Below are 18677 nucleotides of genomic sequence, written 5' to 3' on the forward strand. Positions count from 1 at the left end.
TTTTTTTTTTAGTTTCCTTGGTTTTTAGTTTCACTTGTTGATAGTTACATATTTGTTGTTCATAATTTTTATCTTTATCTTCTTCCTCTTCCTAAATAACCCCCTTTAGCAATTCATATAATTCTGGTTTGGCAGTGATGAACTCCTTTAGCTTTTTTTTTTTTTAATTTGTGAAGCGCTTTATCTAGCCTTTGATTCTGGGTGTTAGCTTTGCTGGGTAGAGTATTTTTGGCTGTAGGTTCTTGCTGTTCACCACCTTGAATATTTCTTGCCATTCCCACCTGGCCTGCATGGTTTCTGTTGAGAAATCAGCTGACAATCTTATGGGTGCTCCTTTATAGGTAACTACCTGCTTTGCTCTTGCTGCTTTAAATATTCTCTTTTTGTCTTTTGCTCTTGGGGTTTTAATTATGATGTGTCTTGGTGTGGTCCTCTTTGGATTCCTTTTGATTGGGGTTCTGTGTGCTTCCAGGACTTGTAAGTCTATTTCTTTTACCAGGTGGGGGAAGTTTTCTGTCACTATTTCTTCCAGTATTCTTTCGGTATCTTGGTCTCTCTCTTCTTCTGGGATTCCCCATAATTCTGATGTTGGTTTGCTTGAAATTGTCCCAGAGGTTTCTTACATTATCTTCAACTTTCTGGATTCTCTTATCTTCTTGCTTCTGCAGAGGAGTGTCCTCTGGCTCTTTGTGTTCTAAATCTTTGTCTTTATTCTTGCAATCTTCCAGTCTGTTTTTAGGACTTTGTAATATTTTTTTTTATTTCAGACAATGTTTTCTTTATTTCTAGTAGATCCCTTTTTATTTCTAGTTGATCCCTTTTTATTTTTAGTTGATCCCTTTTCATATCCTCATAGGTCTCATACATTTTATAGGTCTTTTTTAGGATATTCTTGAAAAGCCTTATAACTGTATTTTTTAACTCAATGTCCATTCTTTTCTTTTCCTCTATCTCCTTCCTTTGTGTCCTGCCTCTTCTCTGCACTTTAGTTGTTTCCCTGATTTGATGGAATAGTTTTGTGTGCTATGTGTTCTGGTAGTGCCCAGTAGTGCAGCCTTCCCAGTTACCTGCGGTGGACAGTCTTGGTGTAGTCCTTTGTGGGCTGTGTGTGCAGTCTTGTTGTTCAGCCTTGTTTATTGTTGGTATCACTGGGAAGTGTTGATCTCCAAGCCAATTGGCTGTGAGGATCAGCAGTGTCTCAGCTAGGAGGGCTTCTATACTCCGCTTGGATGGGGCGGAGTCTCGGGCACAGACAATCTTTGGTTCCCTGTCAGTCTCTCATAAGAAAAGTCCTATTCGCGGTGAGTCTCACAAGATTGGTTGCAGGTACGTGCAACTCTTTGGTAAAGGGGCAGACAAGCTTTGGATTCCGGCCAGACCCTCCCTAGAGAAAGCCAGCCTCTGGGAGAGCTTCTGTGCTCAGCTTGGATGGGGCAGAGTCTCGGGTTGGTACAGACAAGCTTTGTTTTCCTGTCAGCTCCTCCCTAAGTCCTGCAGTAATGGCCCCTGGCTTCACACACCTCCAAGAGATCTCTGCCCACTGCCTGACAGTCTAGCCTCTCCCTGTCTGGGGCCGTCTATCAGAGCAATAGGCTGATTCTGTTTTCCTCTTGAACAAGAAAGCCAAACGTTAGCTGTCCGCCCTCTTTGTGCGCCGGGAGTAAGCCAGTGCCTTTTCTCGCGCACAGTTCTCCATACTTTCAGTTTCTGAGGGTCAGCGTGCCTTCTCTTTCCTTCCCAGATGGCAGAGCCTCCTCTCAGCTAGCCTTCCGGTGCTTCAGGGCAATGCCTCCCCTGTTTTCCAGTTCTAAATTCAAATTTGTTGTGGTAGGCTGCATTCGGGTGTCTACCCTATGCCGCCATCTTGGTTTCCCATTTTCTAATAATCTCATTTTCTTTTTTATGATAATAAATTACATTGATTAAATTAGATATTACTTGGTTTCACACCTCACTTGATCATGATGTGTTTTTTTTAGTATTAATTATACTTATTATTAAATTTGACCACTAAACATTATTCAGATTGTTTACATTATGTCTGTGTTTATGAGGGGTATTGACCTGTAGATTTATTTTCCTGTAATCTTTTTCTCATTTTGATGCCTGGGTAATGCTGATCTACTGACTAATTTGGGAGGTGTCTCCTCATCTTCAATCGGTGTTATTTCTTTAAGTGTCTGGTAGCATTCAATGAAGATTTCTGAGCCCAGAGCTTTCCTTCTATGGAATATTTATGTAGAAATTCAATTTATTACAGATCTAGGGCTCTCAGAGTACTTATTTCTTCCTGAATGCACTTCAGTCATCTCTGTCTTTTAAGGAATTTCACCTAGGTTGACTCCCCAGATGCTCACCTCATTGTCCCCTACTCAGAGCATCTGTGAAACTCCTGGGTTCTCTCTCCTTGAACCATAGTCTAGAACGTTCTCAAGGCAGTAAACGTAGGCAATGTGTATTGCCCTTAGTTGCCTGGTCTCCAGTGTAATGAAAACTGCTACTAGATTTGTTTTTTGTGCTTTTCTTTTAATGCAGGTGCCAGTAAATGTGGTCCAGCTTGCCTAGAAAGTCATGATTAACTTAGAAATACATAAAAAATAAAATAAAATATTGATTGATGGGTGATTTGGAAGTTGATACCATAATGCCTATGTGATAAAGCAAGTTAATATTAGAATAGGGCTGGAAATTAAATTTCATTAAAGCTGAAACTGGTTTGGCTCAGTGGATAGAGCGTTGGTCTGTGGACTGAAAGGTCCCGGGTTCGATTCTGGTCAAGGGCATATACATTGGTTGCGGGCACATCCCCGGTGGGGGGGAGGGGTGCAGGAGGCAGCTGATCAATGTTTCCTTCTATCTCTAACTCTCTATCCCTCTTTCTTCCTCTCTGTGAAAAATCAATAAAATATATATTTTTAAAAAGAATTCATTAATTTTTTTTCAGTTTTTCTGTATGTTTGATCATTTTTATAAGAGAACATTAGATAAAAGTTATCAAGTAAGGTTTATAATAAATACATTAATCTTATAAATATATAAGAATTGCTATTTATTCTTCTTACTAAGGCACATGATATTTGTCCTAATTTTAACTATGTCTGTTATTTGAAATTGAAAACAATTTTGTTACAAAAATGTCTTTCTTTTATTTAAGTGCATGTCTTTTTAACCTTTTGATTCTTTAGAATACTTATTTGTCTAGTTTTCAGACTTTCTAAAAACTAATTAAATTAGATTTGTCTGATTTCCATTATATTTGATATGCTTTACAATATACAGCCAATATACTGTAAAGCATATCAAATATACTGGAAATTTAAATTATTTTACTTCCAAAGCAATGGCTTATTTTTTAATTATTTGACTCAGAATACAGGTCTGGTCTCCTTTGGAATGAGATTAAAATTTTCTGAGTTTTCTGGCATTTAACAGTTTGTTGCAAAAATTGTGTAACTGGGTTTTATTGGGTGTAGATGCCTACAGCCTTGCATCATCAGGAGTTACTATGAGGCAACCTGGGTGTCCTTGAGCCCAGGCTTTGTCTCAGGATGTTAATTAGAGCATGGGTTTTAACATTTCCCAGCATCTTTGTGATAGAGCGTGTTTTCTAGTGGCAGGATTTCTGTGTAAGTTAGTTCTTCAGTAAGACTAACCTAAATTCGTAAGATATTACTTCTGTATATAGATGTATTTTAAGACAAATCAATGATACACAAATAATTTGTAACATCAAACTTCTTGAATATTTTATTATATAGAGAAAACATGTATCTATACTTTCTGGAGTTTAAGGGCTAGCTATTTCGTCATTCAAACTGTAATTAGAGCCGTAACCAGTTTTGCTCAGTGGATAGAGTGTCAGCCTGTGGACTGAAAAGTCCCAGGTTCGATTCCAGCCAAGGGCATGTACCTTGGTTGCAGGCACATCCCCAGTAGGAGGTGTGCAAGAGGCAGCTGATTGATGATTCTCTCTCATCGATGTTTCTAACTCTCTATCCCTCTCTCTTCCTCTCTGTAAAAAATCAATAAAATATTTTTTTTTAAATGTAATTAGAATCATACTAAATATAGTATTGCATAGAAGCTGGTTATCAATTCAAGAGTTAGGCTAAAGTTTGCAAGGCTTAAATCAAGGGCACCTACCTTTGACCAATACTTCAAACTAAAAAATTAGAGCCATCCTGCTTCTCTTATCTAGTTACCAAATTCTATAGGTTATAATCCTCAAATAATTCCAAACATGTTTTTTTTCACATCTCTCTCCATTGAGAACACATTGATTTGGACCTTTATTGCCTGTCCCCTGAGTGACTTCAATAGGACAGGAAATGCGATCCGAATAATAAAGGTTGCTCCTGGTCCCAGTGTCTTCATGTTGACCGCTGTACCCAATTCTTCAAGGATCAATTCAAAGTTGCATTGCTGTGGTCTCCAGTCAGCCCCCAAGCCCAGGAGGAGTTGATTATTCTGTCACGTATATCTCAATACCACTGCATATGCCCCTTTCTTATAGCCCTTGTATTATTGAATTATTTGTATGGTAACTTTCTCTACTGAAGGGCATGACATTCATCACTTCTCTGAATGCAAAGGATTTGGTCAATTCCTGGCCCATAGCAGGCAGTCGATGTGTGATGAACTGAACTGAGCTCCAAGCTGTTCGCCGTATCTTAAATGTCTCAGTTCACTCCACACATCAGGAGAGGAGAACATAATTGGAACGGACATGTTGTGCTCTTTTCACTCACTCCCACCTCTATCCCCAGGCAGAAGAGGTGAGTGCAAAGCTGTGTGAAATTAAAAACGTCATAGATCAGAGAGTTTAGGTATGTGAACCACTTGATTATCTTAATCCCAATAACTTCATCAACATGCTTTATAACGAGGGAGCTATTCAGTCAGATTGAAAAGAACAGAAAAAGAGTCTTAGTAAATTATTTCAGGAATAGAAAACTGAAAGATACACTCTGTTGATTTTCTTGGAAGGTATTTTCTGAACTCTTACTTACTGGAAAATGTTAAGAATTTTGATACTTAGGGCAAAATGTTTGCCAGGTGGCACATCGACTTACATTGTTTCAGTTTATAAACATCTCTGAGGCCAAAAGACCTCCAATATAAAGCATAGGGTTCTTTAGAAATTTTGCTACATTTTTTAAACCAATTGCCACACCCCAAATGAAGACTAAGTCAATTTCTTCAAAATTAAAAAAAAATAATTATTATTAAACTTGAAAATTTATTTTTTAAAGTCTTAAACTTAACTTTTTTTATTGCTCAAGTAGTTTATTCATATCCCAAGTTAACATTAAAGCAGCTTTTTCACATAATACTCTTTCATGCGGATTTGAATTTCTTTCCTTTTTTCACCACATTTTAGAAAAATATCAATGCCCTTGAGATAATGATGAGTGCTGGAAAACCTGCTTTCATAAACTCTTAGAAAAGAATGATAACATATCCATCTAGACTCTGCATCCATTTAGATGTTGGTTTATTAATTATTGGACAATTTAACTTTTTAAATTCCTTCATTTGTAAAATGAGGATACTAACAATATTTATTTTATTGAGATAATATAAAATAGAGTCTGGGAAATATCAGAATAAGTAAAACAGCTCAGGGAATGATAAATTTGAAAAATTTGCCTTGGGGAGCATGGGCTGAAAATGAGTAGTTTATTTATTTTTGGACCAGGCAACATGAAATAAATAGGGCTTTACTTAATAGAGAAGAGTAAGAGCAAAAATCCTAGCACACTAATACATTAGGTAGAAAGGAACATGGCTAATCCATTGTGGAAGGATGTAGGGTGACAGGTTACAATGCTAGAGAATTAATATAAGTTCAATCGTGAAGATCCCATAGCCTTGCTAAGGAGTTTAAAATGCATGGTGTTCATGGAAATCCATTAAATATTATTAATGAGCAGAGTAAGATGAACAGACCTAGGCCTATTTGATGATCTTCACAAAAGCACAGAAGCTTTCACAGAACAATGATGGATATAGATATGTCATATGGCTGCATTTAAGTAAGTCAGGCCATAGAAAACTCAACTCCAGATTGATTGCAGATCTAAACGTGAAGGTTAAATAATGCTTTTAGGAGGAAAATATAGAATTCCTTCATGACTTTGTGATAGGCTAATATTTCTTACAGATGCATTAAAAAAGCTCTAACTATAAATATAAAGGGTAATTTTGAAAAATCAGACTATAAAATTAAGAACTCTTATTCACCAAAAGTTAACATTGAAACTAAAAAGACAAGCCACAAATTTTCAATATTTTTGTGACAAAGAACAAATATCCAGAAATATAAGGAACTCTAAAAGTCAATGGCAATAGCATGTAGTCAACTCAATAGTAGGGTAAAAATATGCATATCAATGGCATAGCAATTAAACTCATAGATAAATACATTAAAATGTATATATACACTCACCAAAAGGCTTGTACAAAAATATTTGCAATGTAGCTATTAACCAAATGCCCATCAAAAAAGATAAACGCTCATGTTTACATACAATGAAATCCTATACAGCAGTAAGTATGAATAGCTACAGGTATACATAATAGATGCGCATTTCAAAAACAATATCCAGAATGTGAAAAGTTTGACAAACAGTGTACCTTCTACATAAGTCCATTTCTATGAAGCAGAGAGAAAATTTATCCATGTTGGTAGATGTCGGCATAGTGGTATGCTTCCAGGGTTGGGAATGATGATTGAAATGAGGGATGTGAGGTTTCTAAGATGCAGACCGTGTTCTGTCTCTTGATCTGGTGTTAGTTATATTCCATGTTCACTTTGAAATTCATAAATTTTCATTTAGTATTTTTGCACTTTTCTGTATATATACTTGAATAAAAATCACCAGAAAAAGTTAAGTGGACTTCTACTTTCAGTATTATGGCTAACTTAATTGCCTGAAAAGGCCTCCAATGCAAATGCCAAGACACTGGATACATGACAACGGTCCTTTTTTTTTTCCCCAAAAAAAATCTTTATTGTTGAAAAGTACTCATTTTTAGATGTGTATTTAAGCTCAAAAGTACAGAAAATATTCTTGGGACTGATAAAATCAAGGAGGGGATAACAGAGTAGTTAAAATAAAATTGACAAAATGTAAAGAATTCTCTGTGGAGATACATTGTAACTTCAATTAAGTGCTTTCCCCACCCAAAATCCCCTGAAACATTTAAACAATCCTTTGGTCTTCTGATTTTCTGACAGTATATGGGCTTACCCTCAACAGTGTTGTGATTTACATTCAACACACCACAAATGGGCACTCTTTTGTGTCTAGCCCCATTTAAGGTACCAGGTGACCACCTGTTTAAAAGATTCATGTACATCTAATTCTGAAAGAAAATACCATTATGAAAGAGTGCTACATTGGAACTCAGTGAGAAAGAAAGAGAAACATGTGGCACCAGTCTCAAAATTCCTGCTAATTTTATGATAACCTTATCCTAGTCACCTATCCTATTTGGGTCTCAGTAAGTTCATTTGTCAAATATAGTAAGTGGGCAATGATTTTCTAGGCATTTTGGTGCAGAAGGAAAGAGCTCAGCTTTAGGATCCTCAGGCTGAGAATATGTCTCTGATCTGGACCAGGTAAGTAAATTAATATAAGCACACACTGCAATCCCAGACAGCTGAAAAGAGATGAAGTAGACCTGTATGCCATAAAATGGAAAGATCTTTAAGACATGTTGTTAAGTAATAAAGAACACGACAATATGAATGACCTCTTATAAAAAGTGCTATGTGTAAAGAACATAGTATCAATAAAATTTTTCTGAAAGGAGCTATGTAAATTAATTTTCCTCTGTGGATTTAAAAAGAAAGTCATTTCATTTTTGTATTGATTGAAAAATTAACATGTGGATATATAAATTTTATAATTATACTTTAATTAAAATCTTTTTCAATGGGAGCATAAACTTGTAACTAAATAAAATTCTGTTTCCTTTTCTATGATAAACAGTCTGAGAAGCTACTGGTTTGGGGAGTTTAAAAAACACACAACAGCCCTAAGAGTGAAAATATTTGCACTTAGTGGGTTATTTGACAATGGCAATAATTTTTAATCAAATAAATTTTGCACTGAGTCTTATTTATTCAAGTTGGGTGGAGATTAGGTGTGCAATCAAACTTGATCAAGTAGAGTTTGGGTATAGACAAAGGAAAATGATGAAGGATTTAGCCATGTCATTTTTTGGGGGGGGAAAGAAGGCTGAGACAAAACAGGTGATGAATGGTATAGAAATTGAATGGGACAAAGAACATTGTTATGACACGATTATAGAGGCAGCCAAACAAGCATCTTAGGTGGAAAATGTAGAAGCTGCTAAAAGGGATTGTTCATTTCTATCTTGGGCTCTCTACAGTGATAGGGAAGGGGCATTAATTCATTAATTGACCTAATGTAATGTTTTTAGTCTAATGGTTAAATTCAATATAGGCTGTAAAACATAAGGAATACCAGAGAGAGAAGATTCTTAGGGAGGGGTTTTTCTTACCATGGATAGTTACTTAATAGACACATAGTCCATGAAAAAAGAATAGTCAATTTCTCTAGCTATGAGACTGAATCAAATAACAACACTGCTCCCTGAGTTGACACTACTATACATGAGCCTTATTTCTCATGAGCGTGCTGTTGTCAACTGCTCACAATTGTCGGTAGGCTTATTAAAGGACTCCTGTGTCAACAGTGCTGTCACTTTGTCTCTTGGTCTTTCATAAAGCCAGCCATTTTAGCTTCTGTAAAAAAAAAAAAAAAAAAAAAAAAAAAAAAAAAAAAAGATTTCTCTGTTCTCAGGTTTATTAGATCTCTAACATCTACTAGAAGTTCTTGAATTCCTATATTTTTTTTTTCTTTAACTATGGTTGTTCCAGAGATCCACCTAATAAAGAGTAATATGCAAATTGACGATCACTTCAACACAAGATGGCAGCCCACATGTGGTCAAAGATGGCTGCACCCATGTGGACACAAGATGGCCACCATAAGATAGCCTGCAAGGGAGGGCAGTTAGAGGTGACCAGGCTGGCAGAGGAAAGAAATTGGGGGTGACTGGGCCTGCAGGGAAGGGCAGTTGGGGGAAACCCAGGCCTGCAAAAAGGGGCAATTAAGGGTGACCAGACCGGCAGGGGAGCAATTAGGCATAAGTCAGGCTGGCAGGGCAGTGGTTAGGGTTGATCATACTGGCAGGCAGAAGTGGTTAGGGGCAATCAGGAAGGCAGGCAGGTGAGCAGTTGGGAGCCAGCAGCCCTGGATTGTGAAAGGGATGTCCAACTTCCTGTTTAGGTAGGATTGGGCCTAAATGGGCAGTTGGACATCCCTTGCGAGGGGTCGAAGAGTGGAGAGGGTTCAGACTAGGCTGAGGGACACACACCCCCAGTTCATGAATTTCCTGCACCAGGCCTCTAGTGTTTTCATAAAGTTCAAATAAGGAAGACCTTTTAAAACCTGAGTCAGGAAACTGAATAATCTCAAAAAGATAAAATAGCTAAAATAAGAATGGAATATAGCTCCAACTGCATTTAACTCCAAAACTCTCTGAAAGCAGTCAAAAGACCATCACAAACTTAGGAAAAATAAACACATTCAGAAATGGCAAAGGCCTTAATAAATTAGATTAAGAATGTGGATGAAAATCTGAGAAACAAAGTCATCAGAATATGTACAAATTATCTAAAAAATTAATTAAAATTAAGTGTGTATGATTTTTCATAATATGAAAATAGAAATGCTAAGAGTTTACCTTTCTAAACACAATTAAGGGGCAACTTGTTGATACTATATATATCAAAATTAAGATGTAAAATGCTTTAATCAGAATTAAGTCTTAAATATTTTCAAATATATCAAGGAGCAAAGTTGGGGGTTAGGATCAGGTTTGCATGAGGAAGTGAGACATTTACTGAAACCTTAAGGAGGAGTGGAGTGAGCCAACCAAAGGCCAACTGGTGGGTGGCAAAGCCTGCTAGTGTTCATGAAACCCACATGTTTCTTTACATTTCCCAGCCTCCCTTGCAGTTAGATTGGTGAGCGAACTCTAACCACTGAAAAGTGAGCATAAATGATGTGTGCTATTGGAACTCAGGCACATGAACTTTCATTCTTTGATATTTTTATTACAATCATAATGCATATTCCACAGAAAAAAGTATTTTGACTCTTACAGCTATTGTCATATTTTACCAAATATGAATGAACTCTGCAGTTTAGCAAGCTTGTTAATTTAATCAATTTATAGTTCTACATTTTCAAAACTGTATTTTCTAAAACAATTCTTCTACATGGTTTCAATCCCATCTAATCTAAATGGTTGAGGATTAAAGTGCACTGTAGAAAACCATAGAATTACTCTGCCACTCAGCAGTATGAATCGTCAGTCACATAATGGCCACCTTGCTCATTCAAGGTTTCCAGCTCAGTGAAACCAATTCCTGATAATAAGAGGAAGCATGTGGAACGAGTGGTTTACTCCATATGTAAAAAAAAAAAATATCCTATGGACTGGACATGTATGTGCCCTTCCCAGTATATATGTTGAAGTCCTCTTCCCCATTGTGATGGTACATGGAGTTGGGGCTTTGAGACAATAATGAGGTTATGATAGAGAGCCCTAATAAAGGGTTTAGTGGATGTGTAAGAAGAGATAATTTTGTTCTCTGCCTTTAAGGATAGAGCAAGAAGGGGACCATCTCAAACCAAAAGAGTGCCTTCACCAGGCATTGAATGTACCAGCACCTTGATCTCCAACACCCTAGCCTCCAGAACTGTGAGATGCAGATGTTAGCTGTTTTACCCACACAGTTATGGTATTTTTATATAGCCTGAACTAGAAACTTTAAAAACACACATTTATTTATGAAAGAGAATTGGTTTATATAAAGAGATGCTATGTGATTGGCATATCAAATGAATAATAATATCATTTGAAGACTTCCAAAAGAAAGTCTTATTGAGATAGATCCAACCCCACCCGTGAATAAACAGAGCTAACAAATTGGCTTGAGGGTCAAAGGTAGAACAAATATAAGTATTTAGATTGATGGGGAAAAATTTCACTGAAAGCAAAAACTAAATCAAATTTTTAGATATATTTTATTACTCAACAGAAAGGACTTTAGGTTTCACAGTGATTACTTGTTAAAGACCAAGACAATATTTTTAAATTGACAATTTCATGGGGAGAAAATATCAAGTTATAACAAGAAGAATTGGCTGTCAGAAGTAGCTGAGTGGGCTGTGGAGCATGAACAAAAGTAGAACACAGGCACTCGATAGAATGTAATGATTTTGCCTTATTTTCAGTATGTCCATGGGGATAAAAAGAAATTGTTACAATTTCTTTGGGATTGAACAGATTTTATGGTCTAGAGAGACTAGATTCTCTTATTAGTTATAACTTAAGACACTTGAATCTCAGAAAACAATAAGCATAAAATAAGGATTTATAAATAATTTAAAAAATTGGCAGTTATATTATGGAAAAGCTTCAAACACTTTAATATGTGTATAATTGTAGTCCCTGGAGGCAAGTAGGAAGAGGGATAAATTTTAAAAATTAAAAAAAAATTAAAGAAATAATGCTCAATTTTTTCCAAATTGTATAAAAACCATAAACCTAAAAATTTTTAAAAAGTTTTATAAAAGCAAAAGAAATATAATAAAACTGTACCAAGGCACATCATATATTTTTAAACCTGTAATAAATAAAAAAATCTTAAACCATGTCAGAAAGCCCACATTATACTCCTAGTATATAGAAAAACAAAGGTAAGAAATGAGAGTGAATTTACCGTGAGTAAAACAGCATGGTACTGGTATAAAGACAGACATGTGAAAGATAGTAAAGATTCCAAAAATACTGTAACTTATGCATACACAGTCAAACAATTTTCACTAAAGGTGCCAAGAATATATAATGGGAAAAAATATTCTTTACAACAATGGTGTTAGGAAAACTAGGTACACAAAGCAAAAAATTAAATTGAACCCTTATTTTATATCATACACAAAAAATAAACTAAAAATAGATTAAAGACTTAAACATAAGACTTGAAACTATAAAACCTTTAGTTTTAAATATAGGGGAAAACCCAACCAGAAAACACAATTTATGAGCTTGGAGATTACAGTTCAATTCCAGGTCAGGGCATATGCCCTGGTTTTAGGCTTGATCCTCAGGAGGTGGCCTGTAGGAGGCAACTGCTTAATAATTAACTTTATCATTGATATCTCTTAACTCTTTTTTTTATATATATATATATTTTATTGATTTTGTACAGAGAGGAAGGGAGAGAGATAGAGAGTTAGAAACATCGATGAGAGACAGTCATCGATCAGTTGCCTCTTGCACACCCCCTACTGGGGATATGCCTGCAACCAAGGTACATGCCCTTGACCAGAATAGAACCCGGGACCCTTCAGTCCCCAAGCTGGTGCTCTATCCATTGAGCCAAACCGGTTTCGGCAGATATCTCTTAACTCTTACTCCCTCTTCCTTCATCTCTTTTGAGTTAATTAAAAAATATTTTTAAGAAAAAACAGAGGGGAAAATCTTCATGGCATTTGTCTAGGCAGTGATATCATGGATATGATCCCAAAGCACCAACAAAAAAAGCAAAAATTGTCAAGTGGTACCTATAGCAAACTAAGAAACTTCGGCGTGCAAAGGAAAAAATGTAGAGTGAAAAGACATACTATGAAATGTGGAGGAGGGGGGATTTAAAAAACTTATATCTAATAGAAGGTCAATTCCAAAATAGACAAACACAGTGTAGGGCAAAAGTAGGTTTATAGTTGAGAGTATGTGAAACACATAATTATTCCTGTATTATTATATATTATTTTACTAGAGGCCCAGTGCATGAAATTTGTGCATGGAAGGAGGGTGTCCCTCAGCCCAGCCTTCACCTTCTCCAATATCGGGCCTAAACAGGAAGCAGACATCCCTCTCATAATCCAGGACTGCTCGCTCCCAACTGCTCACTTACCTACCTTCCTGATTGCCCCCAACTGCTTCTGCCTGCCAGCCTGATCACTTCCTAACCACTGCCCTGCCAGCCTGACTTATGCCTAACTGCTCCCCTGCCAGCCTGGTCACCCCCAACTTCCCTCCTCTGCCAACTTTGTCACCCACAACTGCCCTACCCTGCTGGCCATCATGTGGTGGCCATCTTGTGTCCACATGGGGCCAGGTTTTTTGACCACATGGGTGTGGCCATCTTGTGTTGGAGTGATGGTCAATTTGCATATTACTATTAGATAGGATAGAGGCCTGGTGCATGGGTGGGGGCCAGCTGGTTTGCCCTGAAGGATGTCTCAGATCAGGTGGGGGTGTGGGGTAGCCTGGGAAAGGGGCCTGTGGTGGTTTGCATGCCGGCTACACCGCCAGCAACCCAAGAGGGTGCCCTGGTATCTGGGATTTATTTACCTTCTACAATTGAGACTTTGTAGCGCTTGGTGTGGAGCTAAGCCTTCTGCTCACTCGTGACAGCAGTCATTTCTGTTGGAATTTATCTTCTGTAATTGAAACTTTGTAGCCTAGGCAGACAAGGGCAGGTGGAAAGCTTGGCTTCCTCCATTGCCAGGGCAACCCAAGCCTCCCTCCTGCTCTCTGTGGCTGTAGCCATCTTGGTTGGATTTATTTGCATATTTGCTTCTGATTGGCTGATGAGCATGGCTGGTGGGCGTGGCCTATGGGTATAGCAGAGTGGTGGTTAGTTTGCATATCACTCTTTTATTAGACAGGATTATTTTTTCTACAAACAACTATAAACTTGTCCTTCCCCTGTCCTCTATAATCTTTCAACTTAAAAGCAAGAAGAAACACAAAATAATTTAAAATTACTAAATTTAAAAATGGACAAAGAACCTAAATAGACATTTCCCCAAAGAAGACATGCAAATGGCCAACAGAGACATGAGAAAATGTGGAACATCACTAATCACAATGATATATCACCTAGCCTCTGATAAGGTGGCTATTATAAAAAAAAAAAAAATAAGAGTTGAAGAGAATTAAAAAAATTAGGTCCTGGAACAATGTTGGTGGGAATCTAAAATCATACAGGTCCTATGAAAAAGGGCATGGAGATTCCTCAGGGGGGGAAAAAAAAAATAGAACATATGATCAAGCAACCTTACTTCTGGGTATATGTCCAAGAGAATTGAAATCAGGATCATACATAGATGTTTGTATTCACATGTTCATCACAACATCACAGAAGTGCTTTGCTTTATTGTACTTCATAGATATTGGATTTTATATGTGTTTTTTCATGTTTTTATTTATTTTAGAGAGATAAAGGAAGAGGGAGAGATAGAAATATCAATGATAAGAGAGAGAATCATTGATTGGCTGCCTCTTGCAGGCCTCCTATTGAAGACTGAGCCCTCTTCTGAGGCATGTGCCCTGAATGGGAATCAAACTATGACCTCCTAGTTCATGGGTTAACACTCAACCACTGAACTACACAGGCCCGGCTATCTTGGGTTTTTTAAATGGAAGGCAAGACCCTACAGCAGCAAAAATATTATGACTCACTTTATTGTGATATTCGCTTTATTACCCTAGTTTGGAACCGAAACTGCAACATCTTGAGGTATACTGGTATTCACAATAGACACTATGTGGAAATAAACTAAACATCTATCAGTGAATGAATAGATAATAATAATGTGATATACACAAATAGTAGAATATTATTCAGCCTTAAAATGAAGGAAATCCTGCTATATGTTACAATAGGGATAAACCTTGAGGACATTATAGTAAGTAAAATAAGCCAGTCACAGAAAGACAAAAACTGCATGACTCTATTTACATAAGATCTAGAGAACAGTCAAACTCTTGGTAGTTGGTAGGAGCTGCAGGGAGGGGTAATGGGGCTTGCTTCTCAACAAGTATCAGTTCTAGAGATCGCTATAACTGTGCCTCGAGGTAACAATACTGCATTGTGCACTTAAAATTTGGTGAAGGGGGTAGATCTCATATCAAGTGTTCTTATCACAATAAAAAGACTTTCCCAGACATTTTAGAGTTGTAAGAATTAATCATGAACTATAGACCTGCACTAAAAGGTGGTAGCAAGATTCAATGAAATAAAAAATAGAAATAAAATAGAAAAAACTCAGTATAATCAAATGCTAGCAATTTTGGGTTAGTGAAATGGAAAAGCAAACCAACAAAGGAAAAAACAGCCTCTAGCCAGACTGATCAGGAATTTTAAGGGAATACACAGAGATTATCTTTATCAACTATTATATAGTGACATTACCTCAATATGTATTAACAAATACCAAAAGGTTAATAAGTAAAAATAATAATAAAATGTATGACATAATCTTTGCAATTAGATAAAATTCTCAAAGGGCACAAACTAAGTTCACTCAAGAAGAACCAGATAACTTAATTTGTGTTTAAAATATAACAAAAGAAACCCCAGGCTCAGATGGCTTCTCTGATGAATTCTGAACTGTATTTAAGGAATAAAAACCACCAATTCTGTACAAACTATTTCAGAAAATTGTCCTGATGCCAAAGGACACAAAACATTACAAATAACAAAGTTTTAGACAATGCACCCAGACTAAAAAATAAATCTTTAACAGACTTTTAATAATGTGAATACAGCAACCCATAAAAAGGATAAGACATCATAGCTTAGTAGGATTTGTCTAAGATATAAAAGGCTGGCTTATCATTAAAAATAATACATTTTCTTCACCACTTCAATAGAGGACAAATAACTAAATGATCATCTCAATAAATGAAGAAAAAGCCGAAACTGGTTTGGCTCAGCAATAGAGCATCGGTCTGTGGACTGAAAGGTCCCAGGTTTGATTCCAGTCAAGGGCATGTACGTTGGTTGCGGGCACATCCCCGGTAGGGGGTATGCAAGAGGCAGCTGGTCAATGTTTCTCTCTCATTGACGTTTCTAGCTCTCTATCTCTCTCCCTTCCTCTGTGTAATAAATAAATAAAATATATTAAGAAAGAAAGAAAGGAAGAAAGGAAGGAAGGAAGGAAGGAAGGAAGGAAGGAAGGAAGGAAGGAAGGAAGGAAGAAAGAAAAAGAAAGAAAGAAAGAAAGAAAGAAAGAAAGAAAGAAAGAAAGAAAGAAAGAAAGAAAGAAAGAACAAAAACAAAAAAAAAACACTTGGGGGGGAAAAAAGTCTGAAATCCAACATTCAGTTCAGGCAAAAACTCTCAACAAATTTGGAATAGAAATATATTCTCTTGACCTAATTAAAGAAGTCAATGAAAACCACATTTCATATTATTTTTACTAGTAAAGGACTGAAGGTTCTTATTCCACAATCAAAAGATAAGCACTGCCACTGAGAATGTGGGAGAAAAGTGGGCAGGTCCCCAAGCTCCAGTCTCCCTTTGGTAGATCTCAAGGCAGCTGCCCCGTGACCTCCATGCCCCAGACATTTACAAGGCTCTGTATGGGTTTGGTTATGAGAGACATAGAATGGAGTCACATTTTTGTTTGACTTTAAGCATGAACTTAAGTGTTTTTATAATACAGTGTGCAATGTGGTTTAAGATATTTTATTCAAGAAAGCCTGCCTTTTCCAGGAAAACAGTTGTGAAATACTCTAAGGCTGGTAGTGAAGGGCAAAAGGATTTTCCTATTTTCTTGAACATGGACTATCCACATTAGAATTCCTTGGTTTCAAAAGTAGCCACAAGTGTCAGCCTGCAGACTCAATTCAATCCAGTCAATGGGCACATTCCTGGGTTGTGGACTCGTTTTCCATTAGGGGGCATGCAGAAGGCAGCCAATCAATGATTTTCTCTCATCATTGATGTTTCTATCTCTCTCTCCCCTCTCCCTTCCTCTCCAAAATCAATAAAAAAATATATATATATTTTTAACTAGCCACAATTTGGGAACATCACATTAAAACAACATAGCATTCTTTTTGAAATGTTTGAAAAACTATTCCTATACTGTGCCTTCCTTAAAGAGGCAGGGGACAGAGTGTTTATGGGGAGTCCAAGAGAGAGCTGTGGGGAAGTGTTCACTTGTTTACTTTCAGTCCAGGGGCAACGTCCAGCTGGTGGCAACTAGTGAGGAGGAAACTGGGCTGATAAATATCACAGTCTGACTCCTCTCCTTCTCCAGTTTCCAATGGATGACTCTCATTGGCTAAACCTAATCAGGAAGCCAGAGGACAAGCTGCCGTTCACGGAACTCAGCCTCTTCACAGCACAGAGAAGATCAGAGAAGGGTGGAGAGCGTGTCTGCGGGAACAAACAGAAGCTATCCAGAATAACTCACTACTTTTGTTCTGTCAACATTCTTTCAACTCCTTTGACCAGGTAAAGTATGTGCCTGGACTGAGTCCAAAGAGCTACAATCTCAATGCCATAATGCTCACACCTAACATCTCAAATATGATCGATCCACCACCAGTGCTCTTCCAACAAGGTGGGGTAGGGAAAGTGATGAAAAACAAACATCGTGAAGTGTAACTGCTGCTGCTGTTGCTTCTACTTCTTGTTCCCAGGCCCAAATGGATAATCTTAGCGACCTTCTGCCACCATCCCTTCCATGTTCCCCTCAGTCTTGGTTGAATGGACTCATGGACTTGGTAATGTTATCCAAAATTGTATTCCATCAGCCAACTATGTATAAGAAAGCCCTAGGACTTTGTATTCAGACCCCAAATATAGCAGCAATCCATTGTACTATAGTGGTCAGGATCAATCATTCCAGACAATGGAATTGGCCCTTTTCTGCCTATTAGCAGGAAGAGATTAAAATGGACACGAGGCAGTGTCAGCTTCCAATTTCCTAGAGCCATGGCCCTATTTTCCCCTAGACACATTTCACAATTCCTCTGAACACACTGCGATCCAGAGAATGGAAAGCATTGTTAAAATAAATGGTAGGGCCACCTTCATAGGTACTTTTTAGTTCCAGAACACGGCACTCTGGCTATGGGAAAGTTGTAATGTATGTTCATTGGTTTTCATAAGACTGCAGACATTTCAAGTACCTATCTCAAGCCAACTTGAAATGTTGAAAAATTAGTAATGAAACATGCTGTAAAATTAGTGATTTCTGTGGATATGAACCATTGTCAGATTTCCCTGTGTTGTGACTTCCTAGTTAGAAGCAATGTTAAGTGGAAGAGATGGCAATGATCTGTTCCTAGGAAAAATTCCCGTGAAGCCAAGCTGTCTGAATAGTTACCATGGGGATCTGAGCCACGTGTTTATCAATTTGCTTATACTCTCTGGACATGCTAAAACCCAACCTCATAAACATCAGTTCCATTTTTAAATTGAAATCCTACTGTTCATGTTTTTTTTTTTTTAATATATTTTATTGATTTTTCACAGAGAGGAAGGGAGAGAGATAAAGAGCAAGAAACGCCGATGAGAGAAAAACATCAACCAGCCGCCTCTTGCACACCCCCCACCGGGGATGTGCCCGCAACCAAGGCACATGCCATTGACCGGAATCGAACCCGGGACCCTTCAGTCTGCAGACCGACCGCTCTACCACTGAGCCAAACCGGTTTCGGCTTACTGTTCATGTTTAATAGTATGATTCACTTGATCAAATAATAGCCAGGTCTCTACTGCAAATTCCAGGGAGGTTTAAGATTTGCCAAAGATTCGCTCTAAA

Source organism: Pipistrellus hanaki, assembly GCF_964339955.1.
Source record: "Pipistrellus hanaki genome assembly, chromosome: 11".
Classification (NCBI taxonomy): domain Eukaryota; kingdom Metazoa; phylum Chordata; class Mammalia; order Chiroptera; family Vespertilionidae; genus Pipistrellus; species Pipistrellus hanaki.